Raw genomic sequence first — 15,065 nt, 5'->3', positions numbered from 1 at the left:
AATCCTGATGGCTTAGACAATGCGTACCAGGAAAAAGTTCTCTCTCCGACAAAACAAATAGATTTCCATCTTTAGATCAGACTAGTAAAATCTGCAGGGCGATATTAAGCTGGCGAGTTTATTTCTATAACTATCACTTTAGGTTTGCTGTTTAAACTGCAACGTACGAATGTACGAAGGTGTAGCGTGGCTGACGCACGTGGCGTGCAGGGCGATGAGATGGTGTGGTGGAGTGGAGAGGGGAAAGGTGCAGATGCTGCACGTGCCAAAGACAGAGGCGGTGGGTGGGAAAGTGGGAACTGCAATGGCCGCTCTCTCGGCAGGCCGGCGAGAGGGAAGGGAAGGGGGCCGCGTCGCCAGCTGACAGGGAGGGGCGGGACTCGGCGCATGTGAACAGCTGTAGACAACAGTGGAGGTATTTACGCACTCCTTCCGTGGCATTTAATATACAGAAATACATGGTACCAAAAAACTTACCTCGTTGTCTGTTCAACATCGCATCATGAAAACAATAAAGTAGCACTTCAGGAAGACTCCTATTACTTTAGAGTAGCCTATTTGTTGTTTAACTTGGACGTATTTATTCTTGTTATTATCGTTGTGTGATCATTCAGCAAAACATACATGTAATTGGGCGTATTTCAAAAGACAGGTAGACGGCAGCATGTAGTCACTGATCTACTGGCAGTTACGAAGGCGTATTAGTATCATGTTTTTATGGTAAAGCTTTAATACCTGTGTTCGTGCACTATTCACTAAATTAACAAGTGAAATGTGAATCCCTTTGAAATACACAAGATTAACTGATTCTTTCTCTACGTGTTCTTTTGACAAGGACAACTTTCCCCTTAATTCCATGATTAAAGAATGTTTGTGGTTTTAATTCTCGACTGCTACGATAACATTACTGGAGACGTTAAATGACAAGACAAAATGATAACATAACTTCAGTCACTTCCATTAACATGTGACGTCATAAATTCTATTACCAGTTACCAACAGTTGCCAATTCTTATGTCTACTTATAACTAACATGCACAATTTAATTAAATGTATAGTAACTACGGTGTTTTCCGTCAATTAATTCTCTTGCTGCATGCAGGACTTTTCCAACTGTTTACATACCATTCCAGACCTACTTTCAGGAACGCAAATCATAGGGGGTTTGACCTTAGAGCATATCTACGTTGCTGTCTAGGCGGTTGTATTACCTTCTTTCTTGCTTTTTAGGGTGGCACTACTGGCGTAATAGGCCCGGTTTCACTGTTAGGTGGGGGTGGCTCGGGTCCTTTATACAGTTTCAATCTGTCAAAATGAACGATCACTGTGCGCTCCGCTAACTGAATTTCCGCATTTACTGGTGAAGTAAGCCGGATGATACGGTACGGTCCATCATAAGTAGGTGTAAACTTTTAAGTTCTTCCCTTTTTTACTACTGGATTGCTCAACATAACTAGGTCTCCTACCTTGTACTCAGGCATTTTGATTTTTGATTACTTCTCTTTAACTGTTGGGCGGTGGCTCGGGCATTATTCCCTCTTACTTTTTTCCAAATGGCTTTTAGACGTCGAGCTAGACCTTTCACATCTTTGGATTTAATTCCAGGGGGCAGTTTGTCAATTTCAAAAGGCGAATTCATAGGGCGGCCATATACTGCTTCATAAGGTGAGTACCCTGTAGCTTCATGGACACGGCTGTTATATGCTGACGTAACGTATTGAACATACTTGTCCCAGTCAGAATGATGTTTATTAACATAGTAAGACAGCAAACGCAATATACCGATTATTGTGGGGGCTCACAGGGATAGGACCGACAATATCTGCTGCTACTACTGCCCAGGGATAAGTGGCTTCTGGTACCTGCTGTAAAGGCACTTTCGTTCTAGGTGGCAAGGACCTCTTAACGGAAGGTAGACAATTTTGTATATACTTTTGCATGTCTTTCCGTCTTCCTGCCCAGAAATAACGGGCGGCTATTCGGCAATTTGTGGCGCGAAGGCCGTTATGACATGCCTGCAGGCTATCGTGACACTGTGCGATAATCTTGGAACGTAATTCTTTCGGGATTACTGCCTGTTTACCCAAATGGGTCTTTCGATATAAAATTCCATCTTCAACGGAAAATTCAGGCAAAGCCACATATTTCTGACATTCGACGTCTCTTTGCTGTGCCTCCCTTAATTCTTCAATAGAAACGTCATTAGCTACGATCACTCTGACCTTTCGGCTTAATGCGTCGGCGTTCTGATGTAACTTGCCCGGTTTGTGTTTCACCTCATACTCAATTTCAAAGCCCAACGAGTTAGCCTGCTATTAGGGTCTTTTAAGCTCAACATCCACTGTAACGCGGCGTGATCAGTGAATACAGTGAATTTTCTCCCATACAAATAACATCGGAAATAAGTTACACCAAACATGAGTGCTAAAAGTTCCTTCTCAGTTGTGCTGTAATTTGACTCTGCTTTATTAAGCTGTCGAGACGCATAACCAATTTGTCGTTCTTCGCTATCTATCTCTTGTGACAGGATGGCTCCTACAGCATAATCTGAGGCGTCCACTGACAGTATGAATGGTTTTTCAAAATCCGGGTACGCTAGTACAGGGGCTCTAGTTAAAACATGTTGAATTTGTTGCATAGCTTTATCACATTCTTTGGTCCAAATAAAACTAACTCCTTTTTTCAATAAATTAGTTAGGGGCTTAGCAAGGGTGGCATAATTATTCACGAAACGTCTGTAGTAGTTTGCAAGGCCTAAAAATGACTGCAGTTCTTTGACATTTGTCGATGTTGGGAATTCCTTTACTGCGGTGGTCAAACGGGGGTCCGGTTTGACACCTTCTCCACTTATTATATGACCTAAATATTGTACTTGTGACTGGGCGAAAGCACACTTTCTAATTTTACACTCAAATGAGCTCCTTTTAACCTTTGCAAAACATCCCTCAGTCTTTCTGCATTTTCTTTTATCGTTTTAGAAACAATAATAATGTCATCCAAATACACCAAGCAGGTTGTAGGTTTCAACCCACGCAGCAGCAAGTCTGCAAATCTTTGAAAAGTGGCAGGGGCGTTTCTCAATCCAAATGGCATCCTCAGAAATTCATACAATCCTGTAGGTACAACAAAAGCAGTTTTATGGCGGTCCTGGGGTGCAACAGGGATCTGATGGTACCCAGAACGCAAATCAAGGGTGGTAAAATACTTACAGTTGCCCAATCGGTCAAATGTTTCATCAATGCGCGGTAACGGATATGTGTCTGGTGTCGTTACCCGATTTACTGCCCGCATATCGACACATAGGCGATAGGCTTTCTCCCCATTTACTGATTTCTTTGGCACAACGACCACGGGAGACGCCCACGCACTCGAGGAGGGTTGTATGATTCCTGCAGCTAATTGCTGCTGAATCGTATCTTCAACTACAGACTGCAAATGATATGGTATACGGTAAGGTTTTTGTGCAATGGGCCGAGCTTCTCCGGTCGGAATTTCGTGCTGAACCAAATCCGTAGCCGGTAGAAACTGCCTCTCTTCAAACAACCACGAAAATTCCTCTAATACTGGCTGCAACATCCTTCTCTCCTCACTGTTTAAATGACCCAACTTCTCTGCTAACTGACTCCTTAACGTCGACGCGACATATCGCACTTTTCTAACTGAAGATTTCTTTCTTCTCCTTCCTTTCTCATCTTTATCTCGCTGCTTCTCAGCTCCTCTTCTTTCCTCAAAAATTTCCTGACCACTGGCAACAATAGTACCCTTCGGTATCACAACATCTTCTACACCAAAATTATCTATACTTACTGGTATCGCGAAACCCTTCTGTCTCCTCTCTGGTCGGCAGATACTTCTCTTTGTGTGAACTGACTGACGATCTAAAACATCATTGTGGGTGAGCGGGTCAACCAGAGTGTCTGTCCTAGGCTGTTCTTGACTTTTGACATCTACCCAGAGAATCTTTCCACTTCCGCCTTTTATCCTCACAGGGTCAGTGGTTTTTATCGCCCACATCTGCGGTTTTATGGGAGACTGTGAAAGGCGCCTTTCGCAGCTCCCTCGCGTCTGACGGGGGTGCGCACTGCCAAATCGGTGAATTGCTTCGCCGAACTGCACAGTTCGCGTTCGATAATCCACTATCCCCTGATAACGGTGCAGGAAGTCATTCCCTAGTATGATATCAAATTCACCCTTCTTAAGCCTTACTACTTCCATCCTCTGACTGTATTTACCCTCGTCTATTTGCAGATTCACTACACACGAACCTGCAGGACAATTACTTCCTCTCCAAGGCCACTGATACGGTACTGGGGTGGCTGCAACAACCTTCGATCATTTTTCTCCACAAACAATACACTAACTTGAGCACCAGTATCAACTAAAATTCTAACTGATTTGTTCCCGAGTACGCCAAATAGACTAACGTGTTCCACCTCTTTACATTTTTCGGTCCTAACCGGGTGTATTATTTTTGTCGGGGGCGCGGGTGGGTGGCGGAACCTGCCCCCCAAGCGTTTCCCTGATTCGACCCCGCGTTGCGGCGGTGGCCGCGCATCTGATTTGAAAATTATGACTTTGTGGAGCAAACATTATTAGCATGACCTACTGTCTGGCAAATAGTGCAATACGGCACGCGACAGCGCATTGCCGTATGGTTGGGCTTCCCACAACGCTGACAAAATACTTCTTTTGCTGGGACCGGTACTGGGTTCGTTGGGCGCGGGGTGGCAGCGCAAAAACGCAACACCTCTTCGCGTAGCATTGCCAAACGAACAGCTTCTAACAGAGAAGTGGGGGAGGCAGCTTTGATTACTCCTCCGATGCGGGGGTCAATACCGCGAACAAATGCATCAATTGCACGCGCTTCGGCTTCTGAGCGCAAAATTCTGTTTTCACTGGCATTTGCACCTAGCTTGTAGGTACGACAAGACACTGCTCGTATGCGATCTGCAAAGGCATCAAAATCCTCATTAGGCTTCTGCCTAAGGGTTGATAATTGATCTCTGTAATATGCGGTACCTCTGGTATCGGAATAACGCGTAGTCAATCCGCGGGCCAATACTTCAAATTCGTGCGTGTCACGCAGTTCGTCCCCCGTTTCTATGAACATTCGGGCTTCCCCTGTCAACTTGAGTCTGGCTACATTGACCAATAGATCATCCGGCCAGGCACACGTGCGACCCACATCACGAATATTTTGTAAGAACATAGCCACATTTTCGTGGGACTTCCCAGAAAAGGTGGGAATGAAATCAGCCGCAGGAAAATTGCTTACAGTCGCTATGTTAGCAGAAATTGTGGCGTTTGTATTAGAGACAGAAAGTTGCCTCTGTTTGAACATTTGTTACAGGGGTGGAGCTAGCCACAGGTATGGAGGTTCGCGCACTAGCTTCCAGCGTCTGTTTCAAGACGCGGTTTTGCTCAAGTAGCTCCTGATTTTGTGCGAATAACTGGCGCATTTGTGCATTTATGGCCTCGAGTGGGTCTTGCGAGGCAGGTGCCTCTACGGGGGTATCCCGTTCCGTCGCTCGTGTTCCCATCGGCATGTTTACAATTTTATGGGACGCTAGTGACCAGAAAAAATTAATGATCGTTACAAAAAAAGAACGGCCACAAATATTCTCAATCCAGCGGCGGAAGATCGTCGAAGCTATAGTTGTAAGCATCGCGGCGACTTACATGGCGATGGAGGCGGTGCGACGCAGTGGTGGCGGCGACGGCGTGGTGCAGTGGCTGCGGCGGCGGCGGTCGGCGGGCGGCAACGGCAGCGAAGGCGGCGGCGGCGACCGGACCCTCGGGCGGCGGCAAATGTGTTGGCGGCGGACGGCGCTGGCTCGGCCGGTCGGCGATGGCGGCAGCCCCTGGCGCGTCGGTGACAGCGGCGGATGACGGCGGCGGATGACGGCGGCCCGGCCGGTCGCGCAGCGCAGCGCAGGCCCCTCGAACTCAGGCAGCGGGCAGAGGGCAGCGCGGCGGCGTGCGGCTCACGTGGCTGACTAGCGTGGCTGCCCCGCTGCAGCGCGCGCCCTGTGCGTGTTCACTGGCGCAGCCACGGCCCACGTGCAGCAAACGTGGCGGCCGGTTGGCGCATTCCATGCGCGAAGTGTACGGCGTTTTGCCGGGAAAAATTTAGTGTAGCGACAAAGTTACTACGGGAACTCTATCCCACTTCTGACACCAGTTGTACAGGATGGCGGGTATGGGCAGGCGGTGGGCGCTATGGAATAATAGAGTAATTTTTAGAGAAAGGCCATTTATTGGCTAAAGCATGTTGAAAGGGGATACATAGGCCTAGGGAGGTGAGGGTGAGCCAGAGCTTACAATTTGGCGAACATTGTTCGCGAAGCTACCGAAAGTGGTTGTCTGCCAAAACTAAGTCCACAGTGCCGCAGCACCGGGAGAAGCGGGAGATGTTCAATACTACAGGGCGTGCATCCGACTCGCGGGTGAGCAAGAATACAAGAGAGAGGGCCCGGCGACGGGCGGCCGGGTATATTCGACGCACCACGCGGCTTCCTCCACCCTGATTGGTCAGGACCGAGCAAACCGTGCGGGCGGCATGGAACTTTCCAGAGCGTTGCGTGCTAAGCGACGCCTGGGACGGCGTTTCCTCGTAAGCACATGAGAGAGGCGCGTGATCAAGGTGCCCTTCGTCGGTGCTGACTTCCTGTTACTAGGCCGTGGGACGAAAGAATTTACAGGCAGCTAACACTGCCGGCCGTGGCTTGGCCGGAATGGAAAAATGAAGTCACCGTTTGGGTGCTCATATAATAAAGTAAAATTCCTTATTGTCTGGCTCATCCTTTACATGGCGGCACTATCTACTAGAGAAAATAGACAAAACATATGCATGTCAACAGAAAACCGCAAACCAAAACAGTGAATGTCAGTAGAAAGCCACGCAGGAATCTGGGAAAGATTTTAAAGAGTATCACGATGGTCAAGAGGAAATGGTATGGATTTAAAAGAAGGGATGCAAGATATAAAATCAGTATTTAAGGAGGTTCCAGAGGAAGAGACATTGATATTCGAAGAAGAATAACTCACAGGCATACGGTAAGATGGAGCTTCCTGAAACATTAGGCTATATGGATAGAAATAAGAAAATATTCTACTGCGTAGGCACTGCGCACAGCTCGGATGCCATTATGTTACAGACTCTTTGCTAGACGGGTCTTGCATAAGCTGCAAGAAGCGTTTCCCAAATATATTAACCCAGATAGCGATCATCCAGAAGGAAATAGAAGAGGTAAGACAGTACTGCTCACAAAAATCCTGCGTGCAACATTAAGTCAGCTTCAACTAAGATCTAGTGCTGGAATACGTGAATGCTAGTTATAACTTTTTCGGCTATCTGGGGATCTGTCAGGTCGGTTAACAGAACAACTAGCTACATCAGTTGCTAATTTGAGCAACTGCTTACATTTTAAAAATAATGAGGCATTGGGGCCATGTGAATCAGTCTTCGTGGGACCTTCTGGATCTCAATATAATGGCTCTGAGCAAATGGCTCTGAGCACTATGGGACTTAACTCAATATAACATGCATTATTTCTACTTTATTGAAGTATTCATGTAGCATAATTATTATAACTCACAATGATAATTAAATCATGTTCCAATTTAGGCTACAGTTTCCAAAATGAGATTTTCACTCTGCAGCGGAGTGTGCGCTGATATGAAACTTCCTGGCAGATTAAAGCTGTGTGCCAGACCGAGACTCGAACTCGAGACGTTTGCCTTTCGCGGGCAAGTGCTCTACCAACTGAGTTACCCAAGTACGACTCACGCCTCGTCCTCACAGATTTACTTCTGCCTGTACCTCGTCTCCTACCTTCCAAACTTTACAGAAGCTCTCCTGCTAACCTTGCAGAACTAGCAGGCCTGAAAGAAATGATATTGCGGAGGCATGGCTTAGCCACAGTCTGGGGGTTGTTTCCAGAATGAGATTTTCACTCTACAGCGGAGTGTGCGCTGATATGATAGGGGACGAGTTTAGCAGGAGAGCTTCTGTAATGTTTGGAAGGTAGGAGACGAAATACTGGCAGAAGTAAAGCTGTGAGGACAGGGCGTGAGTCGTGCTTAGATAGCTCAGTTGGTAGAGCACTTACCCGAGAAAGGCAAAGGTCCCGAGTTCGAGTCTCAGTCTGGCACACAGTTTTTATCTGCCAGGAAGTTTCCTAGGCTACAGGTATTAGCGAGACATACTAATTTAACAATGATGAAAACAATTTTTGATTTATCGCTTTTGTCATATTGTAAAAGCTTGTAAACGAAGTCGTTCATTACGGTACTTATAGACCGTCTGACAGCAACTGAATAAAACACAATTTTAGTGCCATATGCATTTCGCCTTTATTTTCTGCAAGGCATCATCAGTGGCCTGGAATATGTACATACGTTAGCCATTTAATTTACATTTTTGTCACTGTGCCTATAGGTTATAAACAGTTCTGGTGGTTGGTATTTCCTATTAAGTAGTAATGATTTGAACTGTACTTACAGGTTGCGTGGACAATTTCTTACATATTACGCTCCTGTTGCATTTTTGGTGTTGTTGTTCTTCTTATGAAGACCAATTTGCGGTTTATTGCACATTCCACAGCACTATGCACTGAACGCTTGTTTTAATGGAATTTTTTGGTTTTTGTTGCAGACTGTCAAATGTTTTTGCCAAAGATTGAATGTTATTGCCAAACTTATGAGAGTAACTATTGAAGTATTTGTGGTCTGTTCGTGTATGCATTTATCAATATACCGTAATATTACATGCAACTGAGGAAGACAGGATTACAAAAGTTGAAGAAGTCGTTCATGTTTACAGTAGTCAGAAGACTCAATGGCAAGCGCTACAGGCAGTGTTTTACAAGGGTATGGAAGCATGCACGCTGCAGCTGGGTTTCATAATGTGCCATTTACGACGCTCTGTAGATGGGTTCAAGAAATTCGTGTCCTTCGAAGAATGGAAGAGAATCAAACACATCAATTGATCACTCAGAGGAGAAGAAAAATGGGCAATCCAACTGCAGAACCAGAAAAAGATTTTGTGGAAAAATTTGACCATTTATCCGTAGTTTGGGACGTACCTCTCTTGGCAGTAGAAGGGCAATGCAACAGTACGTCAAAATCAATGACGTTGTGGTTCCACGGGGAGAAGATAAGAAAGTGGCTGGTAAGCGTTGGTTCCTTTCTTTCATGAAACGACGTATGGCAGGTGTTTGATTAAGGAAGTCTGTGACACTTCCTAAACCTCGAGCCATGAGATTATATGAGTTAAAAGTTCTACAATGTTCTGAAACCTGTCTTACATGAATTTCATTTACAAAATAAACCACAAAACATATACAATGTGCTCTAAAGCGGATTTCCCATGAACAATAGGCCTGAAAAAGTTGGGGGGAGGGGGGAAAGGAAAAAGGGAGTTGTTGCATTTACAAGTTTGGAGAGGGAGGAAAATGTGAAAGTCGTTGTTGGCTGTAATGTCACGAGGACATGTATTCCACCGTTCATTATCTTCGAACGCAAAAGAATCAGAGAAGAATACAAGCCGGTAACCCCTCCAGGTACTCAAGTGTCTATGTCAGATTAGGGCTAGGTAAAGGAAGATTTGTTTCTGAGTTGGCTTCAACATTTCAACAAGAACGATTCACAAGGCAGATGTCCTTTACTTTTGGGCAGTAACAGTTCAAATCTTTCTCTCCAATGGTTGGAATACGGTGTGAAGAATTACATTCAATTGGATTCTAACCACATTCTGCAGCTGCGGGACAAATCTGTTCAAATGTGTGTGAAATCTTATGGGACTTAACTGCTAAGGTCATCAGTCCCTTAGCTTACACACTACTTAACCTAAATTATCCTAACGGCAAACACACACTCATGCCCGAGGGAGGACTCGAACCACCGCCGGGACCAGCCGCACAGTCCATGACTGCAGCGCCCTAGACCGCTCGGATAATCCCGCGTGGCAGGACATACCTGTTTTCAAGCCATTAAAGACATACTACCTACAAGAAGTAAATTAATCTATAAAATTTCGACGTCGCTTGGAGGTGTGGAGCTAGCGCAGGATATTCTGTGAAGGGATTTGAGAGTACAGGAATTTTCCCCATCTGACTTCATCAGTTCATCTCAGTCTTTCGAGAGGTAAGAGAAACATGCATTTTGAGTGCTCTCAAAGGTGGAAGATGAAGCGTTGCAGAAATGCACTGGATTTTCCAGGCAAATCTTCAAATGAAGAAGATGACTCATCTTCATCATCACCGGAATCTGAATCCTAAGGAGGAAACGTACATTTTGGGTTCTGCAGCACCACATATTACGATACTAGATCTGTGAAGGAAGGAGAATGGATCAAATGTGATAAGTTCAACTTGTGATTTCACGAAATTTGTGTGGGGGCTGCTGGTCGTAAACAATTCCGCTGTGGTAAATGCTTGTAACAACTTCTGGAACAATTAAGAAGTGTAACTGAAGAGTAATCTTCCATACTTTGTACAATTTTGGGGCAGATGACAACGATTGACATACTCCCATTCACCAAGAACAGTTTTTGAAGCACTGTGAGTGTATCATACAAAAATTATAAACATAACCCATTATCCAATACAATGTAACGTATGTAATATAACAATTAGTACCCCTTGGGGTCCCAAATGTTGAAATGATTCACTTAGCCAAACCCTACCCTATGTGAATGTACGCCTAATCCGCCCATTTTTACCAAATGTTCGTTACACATGGAGACTTGTTTACGTACATAACTTGGTCCGTTCTTAGCTTGTCGTAGAGAATGGAAGATACTACAGTTGCAGATGACGAAACGAGTAGTATGTGCACAAGTGGTGATATTATTGAATTTGTGCTAACATTCACAGTACGGATTCAAATCATTGTCACTGTATGAAGAACGTAGTGTGAAGCGGAATATCGAAGCAGAGTATGTGAAAATTGTAGGTGGTGATAGTATCTTACCGGATTATACACATTCTCGTTATGCATTCAGATATTTTGCCAGTGGGTTAGGAATGTTCATCGAAACCGAATATTCAGGCAGAGGATGCCATAATTGTTGTTACAGCGATGGTGGAGGAGACGTCCACGAACCAAAAACAAGATATAGAAACTAATAGAGCTACTTAGGTCATGAGAAGAAACTTTAAGCATACGTTGCTCGGAAGCAACAAGAAGAATGCTTTTAATACGTGTCAGTGTCGTCGTAACTGCCGTCCGCTTCACGTCTGCTGTGCAGCGAGCTATCTTAATTTAAGTATTAACTGTATTTTTCTTACTTGTCACTTCTTCTTCCGTGTGTTTTTGCTTTTAGGGAGCTTTAATTGTCGAGTGCTAGTAGTAGTGTTCCATACATTTCGTGTTTGTTTTGAATACAGTCAGAGAGAGTCCCTTCAGTCAGCCATAGTGCCAGTAGTGTCAGTGTCGTCGTAACTGCCGTCTGCTTCACGTCTGCTGTGCAGCGAGCTACCTTAATTTAAGTATTAATTGTATTTTTCTTACTTGTCACTTCTTCTTCCGTGTGTTTTTGCTTTTGGGAAGCCTTAATTGTCGAGTGCTAATAATAGTGTTCCATGGATTTCGTGTTTGTTTTGAATACAGTCAGAGAGAGTCCCTTTAGTCAACCATAGTGCCAGTAGTGCTAGTGTTTGTTTTCAATACAGTCCAGAGACAGGTAGTGCTATTTTCATTGTTTTCTACAAGAAGTGGCTAGCAACCACAGTTTAGTCAGTTTAGTAAGCCGCCTTTAGTGAATTAGCAGTCTACTTAAAAGTTGATTCACTCTCTGCAGTAAATTGATTTCTTAGGATGGATAGGATGTGTGACTGCTGTGTACGGACGCAGGAGGAGCTGGCCACTGTTCGCGAACAGGTGAACGTGTCGATGGCCGCGGTCAGCCGTCTTCAGGCTGCTGCCTCGGAGTGTAGCGGCAATGGGGAGTCTGGTGCGTCGCATGGTACACCCCAGGTGTTACATGCTTCACCCACTGTCCCTGCTGTCTAGACATCTTGGCGGGTACCAGGCGCGGTTGGGCCACCCTCTCCCCAAGGGGAGTGGCGGGTTCAGCGGCGTTCGCGGCGCACGAGGCGGAGGTTCAATATGGAGGCTGGCCTGTGAGTGGACATGTGGCCGCTTCTTCAGCAAGGTCCGAGCCGGCACATGGGGGGTGGGGTTTATTAGTTATTGGGAGCTCCAACGTTAGACGGGTGATGGAGGCCCTTAGGGAAATAGCGGAAAGGTCGAGGAAGAAGGCCAGTGCTCACTCTGTCTGCTTGCCGGGGGGGTCTCATCCGAGATGTGGAGGAGGCCCTGCTGGCGGCGATAGAGAGCACTGGGTACACCCGACTGCAAATAGTTGCTCATGTCGGCACCAAAGACTCCTGCCGTCTAGGTTCAGAGGTCATCCTCAGTTCGTACAGGCGGTTGGCGGAATTGGTGAAGGCGGAAAGCCTCGCTCGCAGGGTGGAATCAGAGCTAACTATTTGTAGTATCGTTCCCAGAACCGATCGCGGTCCTTTGGTTTTGAGCCGAGTGGAAGGCTTAAACCAGAGGCTCAGACGATTCTGCGGAGATCTGGGGTGCTAATTTCTCGACCTCCGCTATCGGGTGGAGAAATGTTGGGTTCCCCTGAATAGGTCAGGCGTGCACTACACGCCGGAAGCGGCTACAATGGTAGCGGAGTACGTGTGGAGTGCACATGTGGTTTTTTAGGTTAGAGAATTCCCTCCCTAGGCCCGACAAGATGCCTCCTGAGACGCGGCAAGGTAGGAGTAGGCAAAATGCAACAGGGAACAACAATATTAATGTGCTAATAGTAAACTGCAGGAGCGGCCCATAATTGCTCACATTAATAAACGGTCACAACGCCCATATAGTACTAGGGACAGAAAGTTGGCTGAAACCAGATGTAAACAGTAATGAAATCCTAAACTCAGTTTGGAATGTATACCGCAGAGACAGGCTGGGCAGTGAAGGGGGAGGCGTGTTTATAGCGATAAGAAATGCAATAGTATCGAAGGAAATTGACGGAGATCCGAAATGTGAAATAATCTGGGTGAAGGTCACGGTTAAAGCAGCCCCGGACATGGTAATTGTATGTCTCTATAGGCCCCCTGGCTCAGCAGCTGTTGTGGCTGAGCACCTGAAGGATAATTTGGATAATATTTCGAGTAGGTTTCCCTACCATGTTATAGTTCTGGGTGCAGATTTTAATTTGCCGGATATAGACTGGGAGACTCAAACGTTCATAACGGGTGGCAGGGACAAAGAATCCAGCGAAATTTTTTTAAGTGCATTATCTGAAAACTACCTTGAGCAGTTAAACAGAGAACCGACTATTGGCGATAATATATTACACCTTCAGGTGACAAACAGACCCGAACTATTTGAAACAGTTGACGACGAACGGGGAATCAGCGATCATAAATCGGTTACTGCATCGATGATTTCAGCCGTAAATAGAAATATTAAAAAAGGTAGGAAGATTTTTCTGTTTAGCAAAAGTGACAAAAGGCATATTACAGAGTACCTGACGGCTCAACACGAAAGTTTTGTCTCAAGTACAGATAGTGTTGAGGATCAGTGGAAAAAGTTCAAAACCATCGTACAATATGCGTTAGATGAGTATGTGCCAAGCAAGATCGTAAGAGATGGAAAAGAGCCACCGTGGTACAACAACCGAGTTAGGAAACTGCTGCGGAAGCATAGGGAACTTCATAGCAAACATAAACATAGCCAAAGCCTTGCAGACAAACAAAAATTACGCGAAGCGAAATGTAGTGTGAGGACGGCTATGCGAGAGGCGTTCAATGAATTCGAAAGTAAAGTTCTATGTACTGTCTTGGCAGAATATCTTAAGAAATTTTGGTCTTATGTCAAAGCGGTAGGTGGCTCAAAACAAAATGTCCAGACACTCTGTGACCAAAATGGTACTGAAACAGAGGATGACAGACTAAAGGCCGAAATACTAAATGTCTTTTTCCAAAGCTGTTTCACAGAGAAAGACTGAACTGTAGTTCCTTCTCTAGATTGTCGCACAGATGACAAAATGGTAGATATCGAAATAGACGACAGAGGGATAGAAAAACAATTAAAATCGCTCAAAAGACGAAAGGCCGCTGGACCTGATGGGAATCCAGTTCGATTTTATACAGAGTACGCGACGGAACTTGCCCCTCTTCTTGCAGCGGTGTACCGTAGGTCTCTAGAAGAGCGTAGCGTTCCAAAGGATTGGAAAAGGGCTCAGGTCATCCCCATTTTCAAGAAGGGACGTCGAACAGATGTGCAGAACTATAGACCTATATTTCTAACGTCGATCAGTTGTAGAATTTTTGGAACACGTATTATGTTCGAGTACAACGACTTTTGTGGAGACTAGAAATCTACTCTGTAGGAATCGGCATGGGTTTCGTAAAAGACGGTCGTGTGAAACCCAGCTCTAGCTATTCGTCCACGAGACTCAGAGAGCCATAGAAACGGGTTCACAGGTAAATGCCGTGTTTCTTGACTTCCGCAAGGCGTTAGATACAGTTCCCCACAGTCGTTTAATGAACAAAGTAAGAGCGTATGGTCTATCAGACCAATTGTGTGATTGCATTGAAGAGTTCCTAGATAACATAACGCAGCATGTTATTCTCAATGGAGAGAAGTCTTCCGAACTAAGAGTGATTTCAGGTGTGCCGCAGGGGAGTGTCATAGGACCGTTGCTATTCACAATATACATAAAGGACCTTGTGGATGACATCGGAAGTTCACTGAGGCTTTTTGCAGATGATGCTGTGGTGTATCGAGAGGTTGTAACAATGGAAAATTGTACTGAAATGCAGGAGGATCTGCAGCGAATAGACGCATGGTGCAGGGAATGGCAATTGAATCTCAATGTAGACAAGTGTAATGTGCTGCGAATACATAGAAAGATAGTTCCCTTTTCATTTAACTACAAAATAGCTGGTCAGCAACTGGAAGCAGTTGATTCCATAAATTATCTGGGAGTACGCATTAGGAGTGATTTAAAATGGAATGATCATATAAAGTTGATCGTCGGTAAAGCAGAT

Source organism: Schistocerca serialis, chromosome 6 (assembly GCF_023864345.2).
Source record: "Schistocerca serialis cubense isolate TAMUIC-IGC-003099 chromosome 6, iqSchSeri2.2, whole genome shotgun sequence".
Taxonomy (NCBI): Eukaryota; Metazoa; Arthropoda; class Insecta; order Orthoptera; family Acrididae; genus Schistocerca; species Schistocerca serialis.
This window is presented reverse-complemented; position numbering follows the sequence as displayed.